Genomic DNA, 10,567 nt, shown 5'->3' on the forward strand with positions numbered 1-10,567 from the left:
AATGTGTTGCTGATTGGAAAACACTAGCAACAAATGGCGTCCAACATGGTGGCAAGAGTTTCCACCTAAAAACTAAAAAAAAGATTCTAAAACGGAGATAAAAACAACTCCTAGTTGTCTCTTTCAAGCTAGCGGCAGCCTGCATGTTTGAGCTCCTATGGCGGGTTCCTGGCGTGCATGCTTGAACTGCAATATGGCGGGAATGAGGCCTCTGCAAGTGGCACATTAAGCTGTGTGGCGGATTTAGCTTTTGCTAGTACAAAACAAAAAAAAAGAGGTTTCTGGGCTACATGCTGCTTGGATAAAAGCATAGACCCACGATGGCTCCCAGAGCTGGCGGTAAGCATACCGCCGCCATGTTGGAAAGCTGAAGTGGGTGGATCCAGCAGCCACAGCACCAGCGTCGTTTCAGGCTTAGAAGGCTGCAATTCAAAGCAATAGGCTCAAGCTAATATAAAAAAATAAGCCACGTAAAGATGGCTACCACACAAAGAATCTGGATTATGTTCCCTTTGATATTCGTAACTAAAGAAAAACATTTGATTACAAAAGCTGTTGAATTATGCCAAAATGTATATTTTAAAGGTACCTTGACTTCAAAATTTGGATATAAGGATATGTTGCTTTGGAAAGGAGATTCTGCTTTTGTTTCCACAGAAAGCCAGAGGCTATGGATTTGTTCCAGATTAAGACACATCAGGTTTGACCAGCCAAGACCACCTGAAAAGTCTCCGATGACACCATGGCCCAGATGATCCAACATCCAGAACTGTTTCAAGGCAACTGGCTCAGATGATACAGCCTCACGGACTACTCCATGATCCTAAAATTTTCTTTGTTTCCCCAGAAGATACAGCGTCCCCCTCCAGCAGGAAGTAGTAAGACCAGCTATGCCCAAATTCCCAAATATACCAAACTGACTTTGGAGATATGTAAAGGTTAAAACCTTCCTTTTTAAGAAAAGAAAAGGGGAAGTGCTGTGGGATGTTCTGTATGGCAAATGTGTTGCTGATTGGTCAATAAATAAATCACTGATTGGCAGTGGCCAGGCAGGAAGTATAGGCGGGACTAACAGAGAGGAAAATTGAGAGAACAGGAAGCTGGTGAGAGAGACACTGCCAGCCACCATCAGGATAAGGAAGATGTAAAGTACTGGTAAGCCACAAGCCACGTGGCAAGGTATAGATTAATAGAAATGGATTAATTTAAGCTGTAAGAACAGTTAGCAAGAAGCCTGCCACGGCCATACAGTTTGTAACCAATATAAGTCTCTGTGTTTACTTGGTCGGGTTTGAGCGGCTTGGGACTGGCGGGTGAGAGAGATTTGTCCTGACTGTGGGCCAGGCAGGAAAACTCTAGCAACACTTCCTTGCTGAAGCAGTTCCAGGCCTGACTCTCCCGAGAAGTCAGAAAACCTTCCTATCCAAGGTTGGGCTGTTTCTTTACAGTCTTAGCCATCAGAGCTGTGCTAAACAGCTCCAGGTGTCTGGGACACTTTCAGGGCAGAGCTCTTGTCCTAAGTAGTTCTGAGGTGTCCCGGATACTTCAACCTCTAGGGCTGAACTGTCTCCAGTTCAGCCATCACAGCTGTGCTAAACAGCTTTAGGTGTCTGGGACAACTTCAGGGCAGAGCTCTTGATCTGAGTAGCTCTGAGGTGTCCTGGATACCTCACCCTCTAGGGCTGAACTGTCTCCTCACAGTTTCAGCCATCAATTTACTAACATTTTGGTGCTGAAACCCAGGACATCAAGCCCAGAGCTTTTGCAGTTTACTAACATTTTAGTGCCAAAACCCAGGACACCGAACCCAGAGCTTTTGCAGTTTACTTACAGTTAGATTTAATATTCCTGAAAGAAAAGGGATTACGTGTTGCACTGGGTGAAGAATGTTGTTTCTATGTGGACCACTTGGGAGTGATAAAAGACTCAGTGACCAAGGTTTGAGAAGGCTTAGCAAAGAGAAAAAGAGAACAAGACGCTAACCAGGGATGGTTTGAGGCCTGGTATTCTAATTTCTCCTGGTTCACTACTTTGATTTCTAGCCTCCTCAGGTCCCTTATAATTTTGGTACTGTTATTGACATTAAGGTCTTGTATCTTGAATAAGTTGGTACAGATCATGAAGCAGAGGTTGGGGACGAAGCAAATCATGGTACAATGTGGCTATACACCTGTTAGCATTACTGAGTCCTATACAAAATCAGAAGAGATAGAACAAGAGTCTTAGGAGTCACATTAGGCCCATGATTGAGCCGCTGTAGAATCATAAGGGGGAAATATGAGACTAAGGCTCCTCCATTTTAAAAATAAATTCTCCAATTTGTAAGCCAATGATAAATGGTGACAAACAACCACCCCCTAGCAGTAAGATGAAGATAAGGTTTCTGGAAAGTCCCTAAAAAATGAGCCGATCAGAAATGCACCTGTATGGAAATCCCCTGCCATTTTTTTTTTCTGACAGTTGTCTTTTAATAGAAAAAAAAAACTACACATGCAACAGTAGTAACATACCTTTCTTCCTATCTAGACTGCTCTGAGTTTCAGTTCTTCGCCTTGGGAGGTGGTCTGTATACACTTACAACCACAGCGTGGTCCCGTTCAGAGGGCTCTAACATCAACTGCTCCTGGGGCTTCATGTTCTCTTGCTGCTTCTTCTTCACTTCCGATGCAAATACAGCTTCTGCTGAGGCCATGGAATCAATGCAGTTGGCCTTAATGGAAATCATAAAATGTCCTCCATTCCGCAGGAAGGTGTGGGCATTCAGGGCCACAATCCGGGTTTGATCTGGCTGCACCACATCAGCAAAGATCACATCCACCATTGTGATAAGCATGCAGTATTTGTGTGGATGCTCAGCATCTTCAATCACAGGAATAATGTTGGTCCTTTTCTTGGCCAAGTTGATGAGGTCACGGCCAGAATGGTAGGAGAACTCAACTGCATAGACCAGACCATCCGGGCCAAAAATATCAGAGACATGAGAGACGGTGGTGCCTGAGGCTGCCCCAAGGTAGAGCACCTTGGCCCCTGGCTTGATGTGGATCTGGTCTACGTCCCCCAGGATTGCTGCTGCCAGCTTGGAACAGAAGGGGTTCCAGGCTTGGTACTCAATTTTGTCATCTCCCTATGAAATAGAGACTCTTCTCCCCATATGCGGATTCTCCAGGGACCAGATTCTTTGTGACAAGGGCATCGTCCTTTCTGCGACAGATAAAGATGCCTTCATGCCGATGCGGTTCCACCATGACATTCTTCCCTGACTGGTTGCCTCTTTTGCCTCCCCGGCCACCACCTCCACCCCGGCCGCCCCCAGACTGGAAGCCTCCACCTCGTCCACCTCCTCCACCTCCTCATCCCCTGAAGACTCCACCTCCACATCGACCTCGACCTCCACCAAAGCCTCCTCGTACCCCGTCAAAGCCTCCTCATCCACCTGTCCTCCTCCTCTACTGCCTCTGTCACCAAAGCCTCCTCTGCCACCAAAGCCGCCCCCATGGGGGCTGAAACCTGGCATCATCACTGCATTCTGGTCACGTGGTTCTGGCAATCTGCGGTGTCCCTTGTTCCACGAGTCTCAGGCTTTTTCTCCCCTGCCATTTTAAATTTGTGGTTTTTGCCTTTAAAAGCTGTGCTCAATTCAGGCTGAGGATGTCCTCCAGCATCCAGTATGTTGGGTGTGCTTGATGAGGTCCCTGCCTAGTTTTGGATTTGCTCCTGATTAAAGCCTTGCTTTTGCATTCTGGTATACTCATCTTCAGTGGTCTCTCTGCTGATCACAATCTGTGCACAACACTGTGACCTTTTTATACAGTTCCTCATGATGTAGTGACCCACTTACCTATAAAATTATTTTCACTGCTACCTGATTAACTATATTGTTGGTCCTCTTACAAATTGTAATACAAATATCTGTGCTTTCTGATAGTCTTAGGCCAGTCCTGTAATAGGGTCATTTAATCTCCCAAAGGGAGCCATGACACCCAAGGTTGAGAAACACTGCTCTAAACTGATATAAATAAATAAATAGATAGATAGATAGATAGATAGATAGATAAATAATAGCACTTAAGAAAAATGAAATGAAATTCTTAAACCAGGAAACATTAAAAAATAGAAAAAAATATCAGGAATGCATTTGAAAAAATGGATTTTTAAAATAATACCAATAATTGACATTTTAAATGATAAAAATAATTGGAAGAACTGTACTGACTTTGAAGCTCAGTAGATACTTCCAAGTAATGCCATTAATATGAGACTGTATGACTATGTCCAATGTAAAATGTTAGCCAGTGAGTACTGTAAGGTGGCACATGGAGTTACAGTCAATGGCCTGTGTCTGAAACCTGTCAGCTTATTTAACTGTGTCAGCTATGATTGCAAATATTTGCACAGCAGAGTTCTTGAATTGTAAAGTGAATACATAATTGTTCAAGATATCCTTAAACTGTTCACCTGCCAATTCTGTCTGTCTTCATTCACATGGAGGGAGTTAATACATATAGGAAAATTACAGACAAAGTCACTCACCATGCCCTATCAGTCCTTGTTTGTAAAGGAGACCCGTGAAACTCATTACTTAATATGCCCTCTGAGTTAGGTATTTTCTAGTCTGTGTCCCCCAGCAGTGTACACAGTACACTGTTCCTACTCTTCTGGTCTGAGGGAGAAGCCATGTTGCACACACAAATCTTTTTGCTGTCACTGCAATGGACAGCCTATTATATGACACAAATTGGTAATTTTAGAACTGTGTGGTGTTGCAGGCCTGTAATCTAAGAATTTAGGGTGATTAGTCGGGAGGATAAGAAAGGCAATGCCCTGTGAGGCTACAGACAGGATTCAAATCCACCTCTATGATTATAAGGGTCCTTGACTCAAAATTCCTTTTCAAAAAGGCTGGAGATGCAGCAGTTGTAGAATTATGATACCTTCATGGCACACAAGGTCATAATGTTAGTTGTGACCCCTATGTGGCCCCCATAATGGCCCCTTGAGCAGCATGTTAGAGGCCTTTCCTGGAAACCAGTAAAGGAATTCCTTTCCTGTCTACAATTGAGAGTTTGATCTTGACAAGTGGCCCTCTGGAAGGGTATCCCAATACTTCCACCTGATAACTCAAATTCAATTGGAAGAAAACAGTTCAGTCACTGCCCCCATTCCATAATGCCAGTTAGGCTTAAACCTTAAGAGGGAGATCTGAGAAGAACTGAAGGTAAAAATCAACTAGACAATTTAGGGTAAAAAGAAATTCTGAAGAAAACTAAGCAGTTGCTTTCTTAACTAACAGCCAGAAGTGTCACTGGGACTCTGAGGATTTCATCCTTGACAGAGGCCAAAGATGCTAAAAGCATTTTGAGAGCTCTGATCTCCAATGATAAGTAATTCTACATGCCTTAAGGAGGAAAGTTAAAAGTAGTAATGAAGGCTTCTTAAAAGATCCCTTGACCAGGAGAACAGGATTTTTGTCCTGGGTAGAGAACTAATATTTCAGGGGGATATGTCAATCTCTTGGCCAAGTAACCTAGTCTGTGAAGTTCAAAAAATGGCCACTTAGGACATTTATCAATCACTTATAAATAGTTGTACATTGGCAAACCAAACTACAGTGAAAACTGAAAATTTTTATGGCTCCTTCCCACCCCTCCCTTTCTGTACTGTGAGCATCAGTAGTTGTAATATATGGACAATGAATTCCCATTCATACACAAGCACCTCTACCAAACCACTCCACTTCAACCCTGGGCTGAACTAGAATATTCATTGCCCCATTTCTTTTGCCTTCTCACTGAGCAGGCAAGGTCCAGCCTAGAATTCCTGACACATTTGTGCTTAGAGGCAGAAAATAGATGGTGGAGATGATATAATGATAATCACCAAAATTATGTTAAGAAATTGAAAAGGCCTTTATGGCCATGTGCTCCAAAGACTAGAGATTTGTATAAGAGAACAAGGATTACTTATAGCTTTTCTCTAAGCCTAAACATCTTAAACCTGGAAAATAACAGTCTTGTTAGTCAGGATCACACCATTATACCCAGATCTTCTATCTTGGTTCAACTAGAGTTAACTACAGTAATTCAGTTTCATGAAAGTTCAGTTCTTTAAATTGATTCTTGATTGCTTGGTCTTAGGCAGTCAGGGCACTTATTGATCATCTAACATTGATTAATTCAGTACTCATTGCTAATGTCAACTAATGTCACAGAAGGAAAGCTTTCACCCACTTTCTTCCTTATTTATTTCTTTGCTGTGTCTAAACCTGATTAAAGTTGGCATGTGAACTCAATTATTGCACAGGTTCCTCTTCACTTGTAAGGTCCAAATAAATGCCAGAGAGTTTGGAGCATATTCATTCACTGGTCTATTTTTCTTTCTCACTGACCAGTCAAGACCCAGATTAGAATGAATGGCAGGACTGTCTTCCCAGCCCTTGGCAGCATAGTCAGGATTAAATGATCAAAGCAATTTTCAATTACCTTGTGTGAGGAAAGCCTGAGCTACAGAACAATGTGATCCAAATAGAAAAAATATCCAACACCTGAGAAAAATGCAAAGAAATCCTTAAGGACTGGGAAATACATAAAATAAAACAAACAAGAGATTAGAGCAGGGATGCATTTAAATAAAATCAGATTTTAAAAAGTGAAACGAATAATTGACATTGAAAAAAGATAAATATAATTGAAAAATACATATCTATTCTGAATTTCCAAAAGAGCAGGCCATTCCCTGGTAGGGGACTGGCATTAATAAAATACTGTTTGACATTGCCCCTGTGTGCTATGTTAGGTGCTGAGATGTGTAACCTGACACAAACAGTGACAGCCAATGACCTGTGTCTCAACTTTGTAAGATGACTTAATTGTGCCAAACAGGATTGAACATATCTGCAAAGGAGAACCCCCTAGTTGGAAATTCATTATTCATTGGCTCAAGCTACATGACCACCAAGTTGTGCACCCACCAGTCTGGCATGCCTTCATTCACATGACATGAATTAATACATGGTGGAAAATTACAAAATGACTAGCCTGGCCACAATCAGCTCCTATTTCAAAATGGCAGCTTCAGCAGCTGATTGTCTGTGCTGTTTCCCTCTGCAGTGTACACAAGAATTTATTCCTCCTATTCTGGTCTGAAGTATAGGCCATGCACCATATGTAAATTCTTTACCTATTACTGCAATGGACATTTGATGACATGACCCAAATGTGTAATTTTAAAACTCAGAGGTGGTATAACCCTTTGATTTAAGAATCTAATTGGTTTAATCAAGAGAAGAACAAGGTCATTGCCTTGAGATGCAACTGACTGTAATCAAGACCACCTGAGTCAAGTCCATATAAGAAAGCTTGTCTCAGTAACATTTTCTTAATTTTTAGAGGTACAACTGTTCATGAATTAATATGTCTTCTCAGGACTAAATCACTCCATGTACTTAAATTATTAATAAACAAAAATCTCTTTAGTATCAGCATGCATCCATCTCTGGCTAATGCTATAAGAGGAGCCAGACTAGAACAGACTTTGTATTCCATACATGACATCATCCTTAAGTCTCTTTTAGGATCAGACCACAAGTTTACTTTGAACAATGTAAATAGTGTCAGGAGACTTCAAGTGCAGACACTTAGGGAGATGAAGATTTACAGAGAAAATCTGTCTTTTAGATCATAGATTTTAATCTACATTTAAAACATATATCAATGCATTTAAAGATGCATCATTACCTTTAATTTTCACAGATACAAAGGCCAGAGAACACAAATACAAAAAAAAAATCTAAGAAAAGTCACCTATCAGTACTGTGGATGGTGTTTTTAGATGAATAGTTCTGCTGAGCTATTTTAACTTCAGAATAAGGATTCTTTTTGCTTCTGAGCAAACTGCATCAGAGGAAACAGACAGTTGCTTCCATGTAGGAAGGGAAAGAGTTCATTTTAATTAACACTGCCTGATGCCTGTCTCATGACTGTGACATCACTGGAGAAAATTTTATATTTTTTAACTTTATTTTTATTTTATGAATATGGGTGTTTGTCTGCAAGTGTCTGTGTGCAGTACCCTCAGAGGCTAGAAGAGGGCATCAGGTCTTTTCAGTCTGGTGTTATAGGAGATTGTTAGCTACCAGGTGGTTTCTGGGAATTGTACCTCTGTCTTCAGGAATAGCACTTGGTGCTTTTAACTTCTAAGCCATTTCTCCAGCTCCTTTTTTTTATTTAAAATTTATGTCCATACATTTAATCAGAATGAATTACATCACTTCCCCTTTCCTTGTCCTCTCTCCATTCCTTCAGAAATTCTTCCCTTCCAATTTCTTCTTTGTTATTTTTTTCATTTTTCTTTATTAAGAAATTTTCTACTCACTCCACATGCTATCCACAGACCCCCCTCCTCCCTCCTCCCACCCCCAGCCCTTTTTCCCAAGCCACCTCATTTCCCCACATCCCCACATCCCCCAAATCGAGGTCTCCTATGGGAAATCAGCAACACCCAGCATACTGAGCATTCAATGCAATCCCCATCAAAATCCCAACACAATTCTTCACAGACTTAGAAAGAACAATACTTAAATTTATATGGAAAAACAAAAAAAACTAGGATAGCTAGAGGAATCCTATATAATAAAGCAACCTCTGGAGGCATCATGATCCCTGACCTCAAGCTCTACTATAGAGCTATAGTAATAAAAACAGCTTGGTACTGGAATAAAAACCGACATATGGACCAATGGAATCGAATTGAAGACCCTGACATTAATCCACACACCTATGAACATGATTTTTGACAAAGAAGCCAAAACTGTACCATGGGAAAAAAAGCATCTTCAGCAAATGGTGCTGGCATAACTAGATGTCAACATGCAGAAGACTGCAAATAGATCCATATCTGTTGCCATGCACAAAACTCAAGTCCAAGTGGATCAAAGACCTCAACATAAATCCAGTTACACTGAACTTGATAGAAGAGAAAGTAGGAAGTAGTCTTGAGCGAATTGGCACAGGAGATCACTTCCTAAATATAACACCAGTAGCACAGACACTGAGAGAAACAATCAATCAATGGGACCTCCTGAAACTGAGAAGCTTTTGTAGAGCAAAGGACATGGTCAATAAGACCAAACAACAGCCTACAGAATGGGAAAGGATCTTCACCAACCCCACATCTGACAGAGGGCTGATCTCCAAAATATATAAAGAACTCAAAAAGCTAGACATTAAAATATTGAACAATCCAATTAAAAAATGGGCTACAGAGCTTAACAGAGAATTCTCAATAGAAGAATCGCAAATGGCTGAAAGGCATTTAAGCAATTTCTTCCTTGTTAAGCATGTGCAATTAATTATGCACAGATACATGAATAAAACCTGCTGAGTCCATTTCCTTTGGTTGTGTGTATATGATTAAATTGCTGAACACATAGCATTAGATAACCAGTCAGGGAGCTTATTCTTACCTGAGGCTAATTCTCTCACCTGCAGGAATTTTCTACTTTTAATGAGTATCAGAAGTCTGCCCCCAAAGTGACCTAGGCTGAGTTAGTCAGGAAACTTTACCAAGAATAGAAAACCTGGGGTATCAATACCTCAGCAGACACTTGCTGGAGCTATGACCCTGTAGCTCTGGAGATGCAGGGAAAATTATGGACACTGCCATGAGCCAGTCACAGACTCCTATGGTACCGAGGGCCTTTTCCCTAACCCAACTTACAATGTTAACATTGGATGACTTTGAAATCATGTGATTTCTACCTGTCCCTCCAATTTCTAAATACCATGAATACAGGTCTTCCACCATACTTTGCTTAGGTGGCTTCAGCTTTATTTAGTGAGGCATTAGAATGACAGGATGAGTGAAATGAGCAGTTTTACTTAATCATATTCAAAATCAAATATTTTTTGAACCTGGCTTTCATCATCTGGAGAATAAGGACAGGCCCCTACACTACTCCCTTGATCAGTTATAACAGAATCAATGATAAAGTAAAACAATATTGATCATAGTTGGAAGATAGTAGACTTTAAAGTAGAAGGGCTAAATTTGTTGGGAACCTTTTTTTGTTAATGGATTTAGAACCAGAGCCTGTGCTGTTGCTATGCTAACCAGACAGACTTTATCACTCAACCTTACTAAGCCATTTATGTGAACCAAGTTATCCCCTTGTCATGTGCCCACCTACAATGAAAGTACTCTGGAAAAAAAAGGTGAGCAGATTTCTCTGCCACCCTAGGACAGCTTAATCTTTAGATTGATTCTCAAGTCAGACAGGGATTTATACTAAGACTATTCTTTAAAACTAAAAAGAAGAAAGGAAGGAAGGTAGGAAGAAAGAAAAACGAGTAAAAAAGAACAAAAGGCACATTATTAATGAACAATGGTATTTATTATTTACTAATTTTGTGATCTAAAGTAAATAAACCATACTTGAGGTCCTAAAAGGTTTAGCTAGAAGGCAAAAGACAAACAAAAATTAGTAATATAATGAAGCCATATGCCAAATACTGCCATCTCTAAAATCATGCCCCATTTTCAGGTCCTGTCTCTCCAGGTACGTGGTCAGATA

The 10,567-nt window shown here is 40.8% G+C and overlaps 1 pseudogene; it reads right to left on the reverse strand.

The window, feature by feature from the left end:
• Positions 1-2,539: 2,539 nt before the first annotated feature.
• Positions 2,540-3,517, reverse strand: LOC128120193 (rRNA 2'-O-methyltransferase fibrillarin-like; annotated as a pseudogene).
• Between the last annotated feature and the right edge of the window lie 7,050 nt (positions 3,518-10,567).

The sequence above is a fragment of the Peromyscus californicus genome, unplaced genomic scaffold (assembly GCF_007827085.1).
Source record: "Peromyscus californicus insignis strain IS unplaced genomic scaffold, ASM782708v3 Scaffold_27__1_contigs__length_724164, whole genome shotgun sequence".
NCBI classification, from domain to species: domain Eukaryota; kingdom Metazoa; phylum Chordata; class Mammalia; order Rodentia; family Cricetidae; genus Peromyscus; species Peromyscus californicus.